General features: G+C 45.2%; 1 long non-coding RNA gene across 1 annotated transcript in view; it reads left to right on the top strand.

The window, feature by feature from the left end:
* The window catches only part of LOC123364336, an 83,631-nt gene that overhangs the window by 65,915 nt on the left and 867 nt on the right, over nt 1-16,849 (top strand). The window contains exon 2 of the long non-coding RNA XR_006577074.1: nt 16,247-16,306. This is a non-coding gene — a long non-coding RNA (uncharacterized LOC123364336). The remainder of the gene's footprint in view (nt 1-16,246; nt 16,307-16,849) is intronic.

The following is a 16,849-nucleotide window of genomic DNA, read 5'->3' as shown; positions in this document are numbered from 1 at the left end:
ATTGAAATAAATAAAAGATTAATAAATAAGTACATCACAGTTTGAGGAAGAAAGAGTATGAGTCCAATACTTAAAAAACGTATTCCTGCTTTGTGTGAAATAGAAAAAACAATAGACAAATCAATCTAGCTAGTTTTCTAGGATCTGTGATCTCTTCCATGATAGCTGGGTAGGGTTACTGCAACATGCCAAAAAGATCCCTTTGATGCCAAGGAGCCCAAAGGTCACCTAACCTGGTCTGGAAAAAACAATTTTTTAAATTAAAAAACATACACAAAGCAAAACGCCTTCTGTGTGACTTGAGCAGTTTCTAAGATACATCTTAGAGCCGTAAGGGAGCTGAGCAATCTTTAATAACTGGAATTCTTCAGAGAGCTGCTCTTTGCTTTGGTTGCCCTGCTGCCTCCTGGGGAGAGAAAATACTGAGGAAATGAAGACTGACCTTGCACTGTTATGGAGGAATCTGCAAGAGCCCAATCCTGCTACCCAGACATAAGTGAGTAACTCTTCCTCATATGCGTAGGTTTCTGGAGTTAAAGATTACTCACACAAGGACTGCAGGACTGGAGCCCAATGTTGCAATGAGTATGCAGTAGAGGAGTAATACCACAGGATGAGATTTCTGTACTGTATTTTATCACTTAAGATACACTGCGCTGGAAGATCTAACAAGGCAGAGTTTTCTTTCCTAAGTGTTAGAGATATAATTAATGTGCAGCATCTGTTTATTGCAGCAGGATTTCTTGAAAGCTTGCATCTCCATCCATTACATTTCATCTAGGCCTGACCTGGCTGTCCTCCGGGTTATTCTGATAAAGCAACTAACACTGCACCTTGACTAAGTTAAGTAGTGGAAGTTACTATGAAGAGCAAAGCTGGGGGACTAACAAAGGGTTTCACTGTGGCTGCTGTGAATAAAGGGGATGATTGTGCTGGAAGTTGTGAGGGATGCTTGGGGGCAGAGAGGGGCTGTGGCGTGCTCCTTTGAAGGGAAGGTCCTAGCTTGTGCCAATGAGACATTGCTATTTCTGGACTGTCTCCTCAGAGACTGAGGTTGCCACATCAGTGACAGCTAAAGGAGATTTTCTAAAATATACTCCCACTTGTAATGAGGCTGAAAGTATTAATTCAAAACACAGTCTCCACTCTTTCTACCCACCACTCCTTTCCTGTCAAGCCGGTGCCTGCAAAGAACAAACTTTTGTATTTGGAAAACTCTGTCACACAAAGCAGCCTGTGCCCACTTTACCTTGAAACCTCCACAGGGGCTCAGTCCTGCGAGGTGCTGAGCATCATCAACTCTCATTGACATGAATGGGAGCTGAGGGCCCAGGGCATCTCAAACGTTCAGGCCCTTAAAAATCTGTCTAAATGACTCAGTATACGGAGAGGAGCCCACACCAACACAGCCCCCGGGTTTTCTAAATGCAGCCATTTCCATTCATCTGGCTTTTTTTAAAACTCATCTTGACTAAGATAATTAAAGGGGCAAAACCATTCTCAAAATGAAAATATCAACAATAAGTTGTGCCCCTAGTTCATTCCAGACCCTCTGGTTAACACTAAGCTGCTGGGTGATTTCATTAAATGACTAGCTGATTGCCCAGTAATTACAGCCTTCCTTGGCCTGTTGGCTTTTTTTTTTAATATCAGTTTCCCAAATGCCACAGATGTTAGGAATTTTTTTCCCTCCCACTCAGCTGTGGTCTGTACATTTCTAATCAAAGAAGTTTACTGGGAAATAAAAAATAATGGTTTTGTGTAATTGTATTCCTAATGACATGTAATTTTGTTCAGAATTAGTAGATGTGCCTGTAATTTCTCCTTTATTCCAGCGTAGCTCTCTTTAGCTGTCTGGATGACAGCGGCATGATGCCATTACCTGTATGGCTCCCAGAGGCACACGTGTTCAACTGGGAAACCTCTGATGATCACTGTTTATGTGAGAGGAGTTAATATCATAGTCTCATGATTCCAGCTGGTGGAACTGTAATTAGACAAAGCTAATAATTCATTCCCAAGGCCTCAATAACACAGCCACTGGACACTTTCCAGACTGCTATGGGCTCAGGCTCAGTACTGCAGGCCTCACTCAGGTAAAAGTCCATCAATGCGCGTTGGTGCGTGACTTCAATGGAGGGCTGGCAGCGGACATTTTTCACTATGGTCGCCTGCCCAATCTGCTCCTGAGAGCAGCCAAGCGGGACCCACGCTCATGTCATGCATCATCTCCCAGCCCTGACGCTCATTCAGGAGGTGCCCCCAAAGGAGCAGAATCCCTGAAAGTTGTACTGGGGAAGGAGCGGCTGGGCCAAAGCCAGATTGGTGCAGCTGTTCCTGGCTTCAGCTCCTGGCCACTGCTGCTCATGCGGTGGGGGTAGGGATGGAGCCTTATGAAGGCTAGAGCTGCAGCTACATTGATGTGGCTCCCAACTGGTGCATGAGGGATGGCAAGGCCAGAGCTCCCACTACAGATCTAGTACCCTAGGGGCCCACCTGTGCAGCCACTGCTTAACGCTGGCCCTGTGCACATATGGTGCAAGTGGGAGGGGAATCAGGCCCTCTGCATGCTCAGCTGGTAGTGCGCCATACAAGAGCAAACAGCATATTCTCAAACAGGCTTACAAAGACGACAAAGTCTGGCTAACCATCCCAGAGCTTGTTCAAAAAGTGAACTCAGAAGCGTTACTTTAAAAACTCCCCAGCACTCGTTATTAAGGTTTTAAAGGAGGGGGGAATCAAGCCAACAGCCCTAGTTAATAATTTATTCAAAGCTGCATTTTAATGCCAGCTGACACAGCGACCCCCTCCAGCAAGGTTCGTTTTCATCTTCAAATGCACTGTGCAATTTAGAGCCAAAGCCCTTCAGTTCGGTTCCTGCTCAGTTTTTACTCAGGCAAAATCAGGCAGGGCCGCCCAGAGGGGGGGGCAAAGGGGGAAATTTGCCCCGGGCTCCGCAGGGGCCCCCAAGAGAAGAGCGGAGGCTCCCGCCTCCGCCCCTCTCCTGGAGCCTCAGCGCATCAAGCGCCGAGTCTCCGGCCGAGCTCCTGAGCCCCGCCCCGAGCCGAGCCGCGTGGTGAGGGGGCGGGGCTGGGAGCTCCAACGGGGCCTGAGCCCCGCCCCGCTCAGAGCGGCGTGGGGAGGGGGCGGGGCAGCTGCCTCCGCTCGGCGTGGAGCTCACAGCCCCGCCCCCTCACCACGCGGCTCTGACCAGGGCGGGGCTCAGGCCCCGCCGGAGACGCGCTCGGGTAAGAGGCTGAGGCCGAGGCTGGGGCCAGGGGGGGGGAAGAGGGAGCCGCCGCCGCGCAGCCCGGTCTTCGGCGGCGGGGGGCCCCTTCTGTTCCGGGACCCGCTGCCGAAGTGCCCCGAAGGCCCGCGGCGGGGACCCCCCCACCACCACCGAATTACCGCTGAAGACCGGGCTGCGCTTCGGCGGCGGGTCCCGCTTCGGCGGTAATTCGGTGGCGGAGGGCTCCCGCCGCGGGTCTTCGGGGCACTTTGGCTGCGGGTCCCAGAACGGAAGGGCCCCCCCGCCGCCGAAGACCCCGGGCCCCCGGAATCCTCTGGGCAGCCCTGGGCAAAATTCCCATTGAGTCCAACTGAATACAACTGAGGACCAAGTGAAACAGAGAAAGGAACTCTGGATTTGGCCTCTTGGCTTCAGTGGAAGTTGTAGGAGCTCAGCAACCCTCAGGATTTGGCCCATTGCTGATCTCAGTGGATGGTTTCTCTGAACCAGGATGGAAGCACCCAGCCCTGAAAGATGCTGAACCATCCTTCAAGGAGCTCCTCACTCCGATCTATTGCAGGTCTCCCAGGGAACTGTGAGGGCAGAGCTCCTTGCAGCGAGCGCTCAGCACCCCACGGGATCAGGGCCTGGGTAAGCTCTGAGAAAGGGCTTGCTGGTTTTATTTTAACGAACCAAGTAGATGGCACTTGGTTCCCAGCTCTGCCCCCACCACTTGTCTGAGGCAGAGGCTGGTAGAGTAATTATTTCAGTGCAGATCAGAGCAGCAGCCAAGGAGCCAGGAGTCAAAGTCACTCTTTCTCTCCTGAGACCCTCCCTATGGGAACAGAAACATTCAAGGCCTCTGCTTCTACTTCTAAGCATTGATTTAGGCATTTATTTCAGAAACATGCACTGGCCTTCATCCCCTGGCCTCCTCTCATGACATCTCTGTCAAACTAGGGCACCCTCCCCCTCCTTGGAAGAGCTTGTCACCTCTCAGGGTGTGACCCTCATAAAACCTAACAGAGCTCTAGCTCACTGACAAAGCTCACCAATATCTGCATGGGAAGGTTGTCCGTAGGGTTATCCAGATGTTACAGTGATAAGCATGGTATAGGAACCTAGATAGAATAGAATAGTTGCTGGTAGGAAGGGATTCCCAAAATCTGTGGGCAGTGGAGATCCTTGAACCACGAGGAGGAGGAGGAGGAGGAGGGAGAGGAACCCACAGTCAAGCCTCAAAGCCATTCAGGGAAGGAGCCTTTCACCCCTTTAGTAACACTGGCTCCCTCCCCCTTCCTGCTCTCCACTGGTGGCAACAGTGTCCCCAACATAGCCAGTTACATTGCCACTGGTCAGAGGCTGCCGTGGTCTCTCTCCCTCCACCCCTCTTGCTAGAAACTTGTACTGGTGAGGCGATGGTAGGAGCAATCAGGGGAAATGCGAATATGCACACGTCATGATGAATTGGAGATAAATTTACATTTGGGGACAACATCTAAGGCACGTTAATTTTAAACTTCCCAGATCTGTCAGACTGTGTCTCTTTTAAACTATTAAATCATAATAGTAATTTATATTTCTCTGGCACTGGTGCAAAGAAGACAGCTCCTGTACACTCAGATAAAAGCATAACAGTTTGAACAGTGGCTGAAGGCACGTTCAGTGCAAGGCAGAACTTCAGTGATTTCTGCCTAAACTAACATTTCATTTCATTACTACAGTTCACTTCTATTGTCATCACTTTCATGCTCCTAATTAACTTGTATCTGTTTCATGTTTGAAGTTTAGAACACTTGCCGACTTTGGCGGAAGTAGTTTACATCCAACTTATGTTGATGTTTACTCCATAATAGCTCTGAATTCTTTGACTTAACATTGTCTCATCTGATTATCCCACTAATGGAAAACTGCTGATATGGAGCTGAATCCTTTAATAGCACTAGAAACCAGACCCAGTCGGATACTGATAAGTAGATGCCCATAGTAAGGGCTACCATGGCCTGATGTTCAGAGATGCTGAGCACCTGCAGCTCCCACTGACATCATTGGGTGCCACAGAGGTGCAGCACCTCTGAAAAGCAAATCAGAAATGCTCCACCACGTGGATCTCTGATAAGTGACTTCAATCAGATCTCTGGGTATCCTCAAGATCTTATCATACTGCAAAGGATGCTTTGCACTGGGGACCCCATTACCTCTGCATTGAGGCTAACAGAACTTCAAAGGGAGCATGAACTGGCACACAGGGAGTGTCTTCTCAATATAATATACCTTCACAGAACAGTCTTCTGTTTTGGCATTGGCTTAAATGAAAGTCAGATGCTTAAACATTTACACTAGCATAATCCATTGGCTTCAGTGGAGCGACTCCTAGTTTTTATCAATAAGTGAGAGGAGAATCGGGCTACATGTCTAAGAAGTTATGTGGAATAACTATCACAGATTGATCTTCTCAGATCTGAAGTCTTTAGGGACAGGGCTGCCAACTTTCCCATTTTTCAAAACTGAACACTACAGACCTGTGATGGGTTCGGTCACAGAGACTCCCTTGGGACTGTCACCTGATGTGCTGAAATTACCTCTGAGCTTGTTTTCCCTGCCAGCTTGGGACTCCAGAACCCTGCCTTGTTGAGCCAGACACAGTAATTTGCTGCAACACAGACCCAGGTCTGAACCACACCCCCAAAGCTGCAGGCTTTAACTGAAAACCACTCAGCAGGTTACCTGTCTCCAGCACCCAGATACCCAGCTCCCAATGGGATCCAAACCTCAAATAAATCTGTTCTACTCTGTCTAAATATTATACAGGGTAAATTCATAAATTATCCCCCCTCTATAACACTGATAGAGAGATATGCACTGATGTTTACTACCCCAGGTATTAATCACTTACTCTGGGTTAATTAATAAACAAAAGTGATTTTATTAAGTATAAAAAGTAGGATTTAAGTGGTTTCAAGTAATAACAGACAGAACAAAGTAAGTTACCAAGCAAAATAAAACAAAACATGCAAGTCTAAGCCTAATACATTTAAGAAACTGAATACAGGTAAATCTCACCCTCAGAGATGTTCCAATAAGCTTCTTTCACAGACCAGACTCCTTCCTAGTCTGGGCCCAATCCTTTCCCCTGGTACAGTTCTTGTTCGTTCCAGCTCAGGTGGTAACTAGGGGATTTCTTGTGAGTGGCAGCCCGTTTGTTCTGTTCCACCCCCTTTTATAGCTTTGGCACAAGGCAGGATTTTTTTGTCTCTCCTTCTAAATGGAAAAGCACCAGGTTTAAGATGGATTCCAATACCAGGTGCCATGATCAAATGTCACTGTAAGACCTCATTCTCCATTCTTTCAGGGTTGACCTGCACATACCCAGGAAGATTTGTGAGTAAACAGAGCCATTCACAACCAATTGTCCTAGTTAATGGGAACCATCAAGATTCCAAGCCACCATTAATGGCCCACACTTTGCATAGTTACAACAGGACTTCAGAGTAGTACTTTGTATTTCCAGCTTCAGATACAAGAACGATACATTTATACAAACAGGACGAACACACTCAGCAGATTATAAGCTTTGTAAGGATACCTTACAAGAGACCTTTTGCATAAAGCATATTCCAGTTACATTATATTTACTCTCATTAGCATATTTCCATAAAACATATGGAGTGCAACGTCACAAGACCCTCCACCCCCCATTGCTCACTACCCCTCCCCCAGGACTCACCTGCAGAGCCAGGCTGGGAGGAGATGATGCCAAGCCTGCCTGCCCAATCGGAGCATGGCGAAGCAGAGTGGGGGAGGTCGTTCCCCAGAGCCAGGGGCCAGAGAGAGCCAGGGCCCTGGGAGGCTGAGAAGGCAGCCCAGGCCATCATGGACAGTGAGCCTAGCTGCCGGTCCTGCTCCTCGAATACTGCATGCTGTCAGGATCCCTCCCATGGGCAGTGCCAGTACATACCTCTCCACTGGAGCCAGGAGCCGGTTCCTCAGATAAACTTCTCTCCATCAGCTGAGCTCCTCCAGCAGCAGCTACTCCTCCCACCCTCCCGGCAGCTGAGGCCAATTGTGGTTACTGCGGTAACCAGACTTTGGTCCGGCAATACTGACCGGGCACTGCACAGGTCCCCTTTCAACCAGACCTATCGGTTGAAAACCAAATACCTGGCAACCCTATTTAGGGAGAAGGCTAGGTACATGTGTTTACTTTTCACTCAAATACTTGATGGGATGTTCCCTAAGTTTAATAAACATTTATTTTTTACTATGCCACTATTGTTCTGCTCACTGGGAGCTGTAATTAACATCAGTGGTAGTCTGTGTGATTTGCTTTGTAATCTTTTGTGCTGCCGCATTGAAATTGCCGTAAAATTTGTGTTTGAACTCTGTCCTTGCACTGTGTGGACTGTTCTACCTTGTGGCAAGGGTTAAGCTGTAGACTGTTATAGACCTTTTAAACATATAAATAGTTGATTGTACAGCATGGATTTACTAGAATGTCTCTCTTATGTTACGTATATTACATATGTTACATATTTTTTCAGCCAAAGAAAACAAAACCCAACCTAAGATTCACCTTAGGTCTCTACTGCTGATCACCAAATACTTTATTCAGAAGTTCTCATTGCTCCCAGGATTTTTCACTACCTGACTGACATTATGTCTACACTACCGCAGCTACAGCAGCAGAGGTGTGCCGCTATAGCGCGATAGTGTAGATGCTTCCTACATTGATGGAAGGGGTTTTCCAGTCAAGGTAGTTATTCCACATCTCTGAGAAATGGTTGTGAGGTCAATGGAAGAATTCTTCCATCAACCTAGCTGCATCTACAGTGGGGTAGGCCAACCTAACTGTGTCACACAAGGCACAAAATTTTTCACAGCCTTGAGTGATTTAGCTAGGTCAACCTAAGGTTTAGATGTTGACTTAAAATCCTGAATTCCTTACTGAGGCAAACTCCCACTGCAAAACTGAGGGCCAGACTATGCTCAGAGCCTACTTTGAAGTGCAAGGTAGGTGAGTGAAAGGAACTTCCGCTCTTCCTCTCTGCTACATAGCTGAGTTCAAGGAGTGTTTCTGCAAGTAGTATTTCTGTGTACAAAGATTCTCCTGCTGCCAATTTAGAGACATCACAAGGATCAGTCCTCCCCTTACTGTGTGTGGAGAACTCTGATTACTCATGTACAGTGAGGACTGAATAACCTCCAGAGTACAGAAACTAAGGAAACCACAATAACCTCAAACTCCCACATCCTTAGTGGTCTAAATGAATGTCATCCTACTGAGGCCAATGGAGTGCTCTCAGTTTACACCAACTCCTGATCTGGCCCATCTTCTCTAGGGGGGTTGCATATCTACAAGGCAAAATCTCCTCCCTAACCTCTTCTAGAGAAACTACCATTTTACGTGCATCCTGTTCATCTGTTCTTTCTGACAGCAAGAGCTACTCAAAAATCATCTCTAGTCTGTGGTGCAGACTGCCCCAGCCAAGTAGACTACTAAGTGCAATTATTTCTATACAAGTCCACAGTCATTGCTATAGTCAACAGCTGTAAAGAGACTTTAGCTCTGTCTTACAGTTAGCCTTTAAAGGGTCAAATACATCCCTAGTATAAATTCATTGATGCCAGTGTCCTTACAGCAGGGATGAAGCTGTCCCAGAGTGACTGTGCATTGGTAATGCACTGCTTATAGTCTACATGTGGCTTGTGTTTGGCCTGTCTTTCAATGAAAAGAATATTGGAAAAAATCTGCCTAGGCTTTTGCTGATCTCACCTGGATTAGTGTTTATCCTGTTGGTTTGTGTAGCCTACTCACCCTTCTGCTTGAGGTTTTCTTCAGCTGGCAAGCCAGGGGAGAGAAGCATAGAAATGTAGGGCTGGAAGGGACCTCAAGAGGTCATCTGGTCCATCCTCCACACTGAAGCAGGATTAAGTACACCTAGGTGATTGTCTAACCTTTGCTTAAAAGCTTCTGATGAGGAGGATTCCACAGCCTCCCTTGGTAGTTCCAATGCTTAACTATCCATATAGTTGGAAAATTTTTCCTAATATCTATCCTAAATCTCCCCTGCTGCAAACTAAACCGATTACTTCTTGTCCAATGATGGACATAAAGGACAATTCTCTTTGTAACACCCCTTTACATATTTGAAGACTGTTGTTATGTTTCCAGTCGGCCTTCTCTTCGCTACTGTAAACATGCCCAATTTTTTCAACCTTCCCTGATAGGTCAGGTTTTCTAAATCTCTTAGCATTTTTGTTGCCTCCTCTGGATTCTCTCCAATTTGTCCACATCTTTCTTAAAGTATGGTGCCCAAAACTGGCCTCACCGTGCTGAGGAGAGTGGAACAATTACCTCCTGTGTTTTACATATGGCATTCATGTTAACAAACACCCCATAATGACATTTCCATTTTTTGCCACAACATCACACTGCTGACTTATATTCAATTTGTGATCCACTATAACCTCCTGATCCTCGTCTACCTAGCCAGTTCCCCATTTTATGTGTAGAACTTTGATGATTGGACTCGTCACCAGTTTGGTATTTCAATTCGATCTGGTACTTTTCAGGAGGGAAGAATTCACTAAGGTCAACTATTTGCTTTTGGCCGAGTGAATAATCAGCATATGCAGCACAGAGAGAGAATTTTGTATTATTTTCCCATTATCCAAGTCTCCTTTTCTGGTATTCTCAATTTTCCTAGTCTCCCTTCTTTACAGCTTGTCTACATGGGGAACGTGACTGGAATAGCTATTCTACCTGTCTATTTTAGGGACTTATTTGGCCCCCATCACCACAGCATCTGACCACCTCGCAAACCCCTTGGCTATAGTGAAGTGTTACAATCCTCATTTTATAGATGGAGAATTGAGGCACAGAAAGACTAAGGCCAGACCCTTGTGGTGTTTAGATGTTGCTTGTAATTATTAGAACTGGGAGCACTGGCTTTTGGGAGTCTGAAAGGACAGGAAACAGGAAGGAGGGGAGAGGAGTTGAGGAGGCAGTGATAGTTACAGAGGGTGCAGCAGCAGCATGGTAAAGAGGTTTCCACTTTAAAAATAAAGTCCTGTTGAAGTTTGTTAGTACCTCGCCTGGTTGATACAACAACCCTCAAAGGTATTTAGGTGCCTAACTCTCCTTGACATCAGTGGGAGTTAATACCTTTGAGGATCTGGGCCTAAATGACTTGCCCAGGGTCACACAGGAAGCCTGGGGCAGAGCAGGGATAGGAATCCAGGTCTCGCAAGTCCTAGGCTAGCACCCAGGGCTGACAAGAGGCAAAGGAAGGGAGGGCAATTGTACTGGGCCTGAGCTCAAGGGAGGGCCCCAAAACCTTGGTAACATCTGTGTAAATAAAGTCAAATGAGAGGGGAGTGGAGCCCCAGCAAATGTGATGTTCAACATTTCTCTCAACAGGCCTGTTAGCACCTTATCCCCTGGATTGTCCTGCCTCTTCTATTGTGGTATAGCTCCCCATGTGGACACTCTATTGCAGAATAAATCCCATCATTCTAGAATAATTTTTGTGCACTTCCAAAGCAGAGAAATTATTCTGAAATAAAACCACTTTCATCTGAAATAGAGTGTCTGGAACTGAACTATCATGGAGCAGCCATCACAGAACAGCTTATTCCACAATAGCTATTCCGGTCAATTACTCCATATAGACAAGCCCTTACTTCCCCTGTGTACAGGCCCATAACAATTATCTAGAAGTTAAGGAAAGAGCATTAGGCTTTAAGATTTCAGGTTCCATTTCAACAAAAGCTTTGCTATCCAGAGACAGTTAGGGGAGAGGATTAAACTTCCATCTGTTTGCCTTGGGGGGACAGAGCAGGGAAATCCGAGAGAGGTTTCAAGAGATACTTGCATGATAATATTGCACATTCATTAGGCAGTAAAGTCTCAGATAAGACAGTATCTACTCTGGAGTCATTCCAGTCACCAACTTAAATAGCTTTTAAAAAGAGCATTTTATACACAACAGACTGAAAAGACTCCTTCAAAGCCATTCCACTAGATTGCACGATTACTAATGATGTCTTTAGGGCATATGCCATCTATAGCTAAAAAATCCTTATAAAAACTGGTGGGAAAATGCCCTGCTCTTTCATTGCAAATGAAACGCAAACCACAATATCAGGGTTTCATAAGATGCCAAGAGCAGTTAAATTATATTAAGGAATAATGGCTATATTTCCTGTGGTCCAAAGGGTTCCTTCTGCTTCTGTGAGCTGTGTGGAGCAAAAAGCAGCTGATCCAGAGAGGAATGCTGAAGAGGGAGTGCTGCCTCCCTCTTCCTGCCCCATGGAAGCCTCTGCACACATGTGCCATAGCAATCAGGCTCTCTGGCGGGGAGAACCAGCTACTCTTCAAGGTATCGTCCCCCTGTGATCCTATGAGGAATATCCCTATAAGCTAACACTGAAGTATCGGCATTCACTTACTCAGGTTCCCCCAGTATGAGGAGAACTCATTCTTTCCAAGGGGGATTTGAGGACTGGCAGCTGGTATGAATGCCATGCAATCACAGCCCTTCCAGGCTGGGAGAGATGGGCTGTCTGGTACCAGTATGGAAGCATAAGTCTCAACAAGGATGTCTCAATATCCATTCAAGTTAGAGGCCAAATCCCTTTGTAACCCACAAAGGGGGCAGGTTGGCTCTATTGTTTTATTCTTTGTTATTATTTTTGGTTGTACAATCACACCCATCAATACCACCAGATGATTTGTTTGTGATGTGCTTGTGCTCCAGGTAACAGTCCAATGGATTCAGTTTTCAAATTATGTGTCATTCTAAACCCATTTAAAGACATTATCTTGAAGACAAGTCAAACACTCGGCCTATGGGCCAGATCCAGCCTTATTTATACAACCAATGTGGCAAGTTCAAATTCTACTAGGAACTACTTTTTATAGTGACAAGATACATTGCTCAAGGCCCCAAAAACCAATTTGAAATTTAAAACAAATGAGCTACACTAACAACAATAGGCAACACCACTGTGTACAATTCATAGGCTGTAAGTGTGCAGTCTTGCAGGTGAGATGCAGCGTCCTGACCATGTGTGGCCATTGAAATATCCTATAGAACTTTTCACTCAAAATGAGACATTAACTTTAGAATCTTAGCCACCCTCCATCCCCAGTATTACATCCCACCTATCTACACTCTCCCTGCCATTTCAGATGGAGAAGTCATTCTGAACTCTCTCTCTTAAAAATGGTCGTGTAGTGTTAGAGGAGCAGAACAGCTGCTCTGGTGGGTGACTGGATACTTTCAGTGTCACTGGGAAGCAGTGGCAATAGAAAGGTTATATTACCTCTGTATTTGGCACTGGTGCAACCGTTGCTGTAATACTGTGTCCACTTCTGGTGACCACAACTGAAGAAGGTTGTTAAAATATTGGAGAGGTTTCAGAGAAGTGTCATGAGAACAATTAGAGGATTGGAAAACATATCTTACAGTGAAAGACTTAAGGAGATCAGTCTATTTAGCTTATCAAGAGAAGATTACAGTGTGATTTATCACAGTGTATAAGTACCTACATAGGGAACAGAAATTTGATAATAGAGGACTCGTCAATCTAGCAAACAAAGGTATAACAAAGATCCAATGACTGAAAGTTGAAGCCAGACAAATTCAAACAAGAAATAAAGTGCAAATTATTAACAATGAGCGTAATTAACCATTGGAACAACTTACCAAGAACTGTGGTGGGGTCTTCCTCACTGGAAATTTTAAAATCAAGATTCGATTTTTTTTAAATATATGCTCTTGTTCAAACACAGCTATTGGACTTGAAGCAAGAATTAATTCAGGGAAGTCCTATGGCCTGTGTTATACAGGAGGTCAAACTCGATGATCACAGAGGTCCCTTACAATCAATAAATCTATACAAAGTCAGTCTAGTACTTTTGGATTAAAGGTGCTCTAAAAAATGCAACTTATCATTAATACACTCTCTAGTGGGAATAATCAATACTAATGGTGTCCCTTTCAGTTTTCTGTTGTATCCAATCTTCATTTTTATGCAAGGTGTCAGGAGTATGAGGGGAAACATTTTACTTTTAGTACTGAGAAGCAAATCCTGCCCCTTCCTCCTTGGTCACTGCGGATTTATCTACAGAGCCACTGGCAGCAAGCTTCCCAGCCAGGGCTGACAGACTTGGCCTTGCAGGGCTCATGCTAGAACTCTAAAAATAGCTGTGTGGACAATGCTTTGAAGCTGGGCGTTGAGCATCAGAGCCCAAGCCGCAACTTCAGAGCACTGTCTACACAGCTATTTTTAGAGCACTAGCACAAGCCCAAGTCTATGGTGCTGGGCTGGGAGGCTCGTTGTCACCGGATATGTAGACACTCAGGGTAGGGAGACCCAGGTGCACCAGAATCAGAGGGGACAGGATTTGGAGAGCCCACTTAGGAAGTCTGCAGGGTCCATAGTTACCCTATATACTATCAAGCCTCACTCTCTACGTACTTCCATCACTTTGGTTTGGAATGAAGTGGGGTGGCCCGGTGTAGGAAGTAATGTGGGACCAGTGGATCCATGAACATACAAATCCAACAACCACTGCACCCCATGTAGTGGAGATACAGTTATTGCAGGAGGCTACTGCAGTCTCTGGCCTTCTCTCATGGCCACAGAGTGGGGAAGAACATGCTGAACTCCTCTCCACAAAGCCCAGCCACTTGACTGGTTCAAGGATGAAGTTGTGCATGGCCCTGAGTCATTTGGTTCCATTTCCTGCCACTAGTAGCTGACGACTCGTATTTATTCCCAGGGTTTTTTTAAGTCTTTGCATTTGGAGGAAAGTGGGCATAGACACACTCAGCAATAATTATTGCTATGTCTCTCCTGTTTCGTTCTTTTGCCAATTACTTACTTTTCCCACATTGCTGCAGGACAGCATTTTCCCCCCAAAGAGAAGAAACATCTCCTCTGGCCTCAGTCATAGCAGGAACAGTATTGGGTGGTGCTTCTGAGAATGAGGTTTAGGAAATTGACACGCTCAGAATCTGACCTACATGCAAATACATGAAACATTCTGAAGGCTACTATACATCTGGCTCCTCTCATCCTTTTTCCTATGGAACATACACTCACAGCTGTGTTTCTTTTCATACACTCGCAGCTGTGCGTGAATCCATTGCTCATGATTAGAGCTGGTCTCATAGTCCTAGAGATAGGAAGTCCTCTCTTTAACTACAGAGCAAGCTCAGCCTCAGCAGAAGCAGTGCAAACTTCCCCACATTACTCCACCACTGTGTCTTCACTAGAAATGAAGTTGCAGTTCAGCCTAAATTCTCATTTGATACTTTGACCTGTCTGCTAAGACTGACAGGTAGGATGTCATTTGCGGTGGTGGTAATTTTTGTGATCAGAACACTTGCCTACTGGAAACTGATCCAAGATACACACACACATACATAACCTACTCTACAAGCTAAGAGTAGCTTTGGACCTAGATGTGAAAGGTTCTCTCTTCAATTATCAAATCCACTGAGACTTGTAGTCCCCTGGTGGTTTTTTTAAATATATTTTTGGAAAAACGCCATGGTGACGTGTGCCTTAGATATGCAATATAGACATGAGTCGCATGGAAACACACCATTCACTGAAAGGACATTATACGTACAGCATGTAAACCAAACTCAGCAGAATCTTCCTACCGAATTCTAGACTATCCCTGGGTCTGATGAGTAACTATCTATCTTAGGCATTTATATGGCACCCAGTACTGTAATATCTAAGTGCCTCAGTCTTTCCTGTGTTTAACCTCAGAACACGCCGGTGAGAGAGGGAAGTGCTTTTAACCTCCTTTAACAAACAGGGAACTGAGGTACAGAGAGGCCCAAGATCACACAGGAAGTCTCTGTGTGTAACCTTGTTATCTGAATGGCAATGGAATGTATGTGGTTCCTATAGATAAGATAAACATTTCTGTACAGCCCTGGAATGGTCTCAGGCAGTCAGAGCACAGGAATTCTCTACAACACCTGCCCCAGATGCAAAGTGTTTTTTTTATGGAAGGCACAGTAAGCAAATCCCTACATCGTAACTGAGTGCTGGCATTAGTAAATGTTCAATATGGCGATCCTTGAACTCTAACTTGGTATTCAAACTTCACCAATCATATGTTCACAACAAACATGGCTGGGTTACATAAGAACGGCCCTACTGGGTCAGACCAAAGGTCCATCTAGCCCAGTATCCTGTCTTCTGACAGGGGCCAATGCCAGGTGCTTCACAGAGAATTAACAGAACAGGCAATCATCAGGTGATCCATTTCCTTGGGAGGAGGGATAGCTCAGTGGTTTGAGCATGGGCCTGCTAAACCCAGGGTTGTGAGTTCAATCCTTGAGGAGGCCACTTAGGGATCTAGGGCAAAAAATTGATCCTGCCTAGTGAAGGCAGAGGGCTGGACTCAATGACCTTTCAAGGTCCCTTCCAGTTCTAGGAGATTGGTATATCTCCAATTATAAAATCTCATTGCCCATTCCCAGCTTCTGGCAAACAGAGGCTAGGGAAACCATCCCTGCCCATCCTGGCTAATAGCCATTGATGGACCTATCCTCCATTAATTTGGCTAGTTCTTTTTTTAACCCTATTATAGTCTTAGACTTCACAACATTCTCTAGCAAAGAGTTCCACAGGTTGACTGTGAGTTGTTTAGTTTGGTTACAGGTGATTGGCCTATGATCAGCGGGTCACTTCACCTTTCTGTGGCTCTATTTCCCGTCCCACCCTTTCCCTGCATTGTCCATTTAGACTATAAGCTCTTTGAAGTGGAGGCTGTCTCTTCAAATGCATATGTATAGCTCCTAGCAAAATAGGGCCCAAATCTGAGTTGGGGGTCTGTAGACACTATCATAATGAAAGTAATAATAAATTAATAATAATAGAAGAGATATCAATTGGATTGTGTTTTTGAACCAAATGCTGTACTTTTCCTAACGTTCTCACAGTAATCGTCCTCTAACCTTACTCTTTCCCATCACACCCATCTAGTCTGACATCAAAACAATGTCTTGATCCATTGTGTGGCTACCATACATTTAGATGTGGAAGGTGAGTCATTTGAGAATTATTTCACTTGTGATGTTGTGTGTATTGCTATACTTTATTTTGTACAGCACCCTGACACTTGGGATACTACTATGATCATTTTTATGCATAACCACTTTATAATCACATGTAGATCAATCAATTATTTAGTTAGTACTACTACTATTTCAGTTGTTTTCTTTAAAAAAAAATAAGATTTAATGGACACTGAGCTCCTTTTTGGGTCTGATCCTGCCATTTCTACTAAGGCAAAACTCCCATTGACTTCCTGTGGAAGAACAGCACTAGCTCGTCCTGATGAATAATGCTCCAATTGTCCCATTGCTGCTATTCAGAAAGAACTTCATGAGGTTATTGTTGAAAATTCTATGCTGTCTCCAGGTCCCACCCTGCAACCCTTACTCCTGGGAGCACATCATTAACATCGGTGATTCCATCAGAAGGGAAATCAATGGGATACTATGTGTAAAGACGGGGACCTATGGCTGGACCCATTTACTTGTCCTGCCCAAATGGACTCATGCATCTTTGTTTCTGCTCACTGTG

Source organism: Mauremys mutica, chromosome 2, assembly GCF_020497125.1.
Source record: "Mauremys mutica isolate MM-2020 ecotype Southern chromosome 2, ASM2049712v1, whole genome shotgun sequence".
NCBI classification, from domain to species: Eukaryota; Metazoa; Chordata; order Testudines; family Geoemydidae; genus Mauremys; species Mauremys mutica.
The sequence above is the reverse complement of the archived record's forward strand: the minus strand, read 5'-3'. Positions and strand labels throughout refer to the sequence as shown.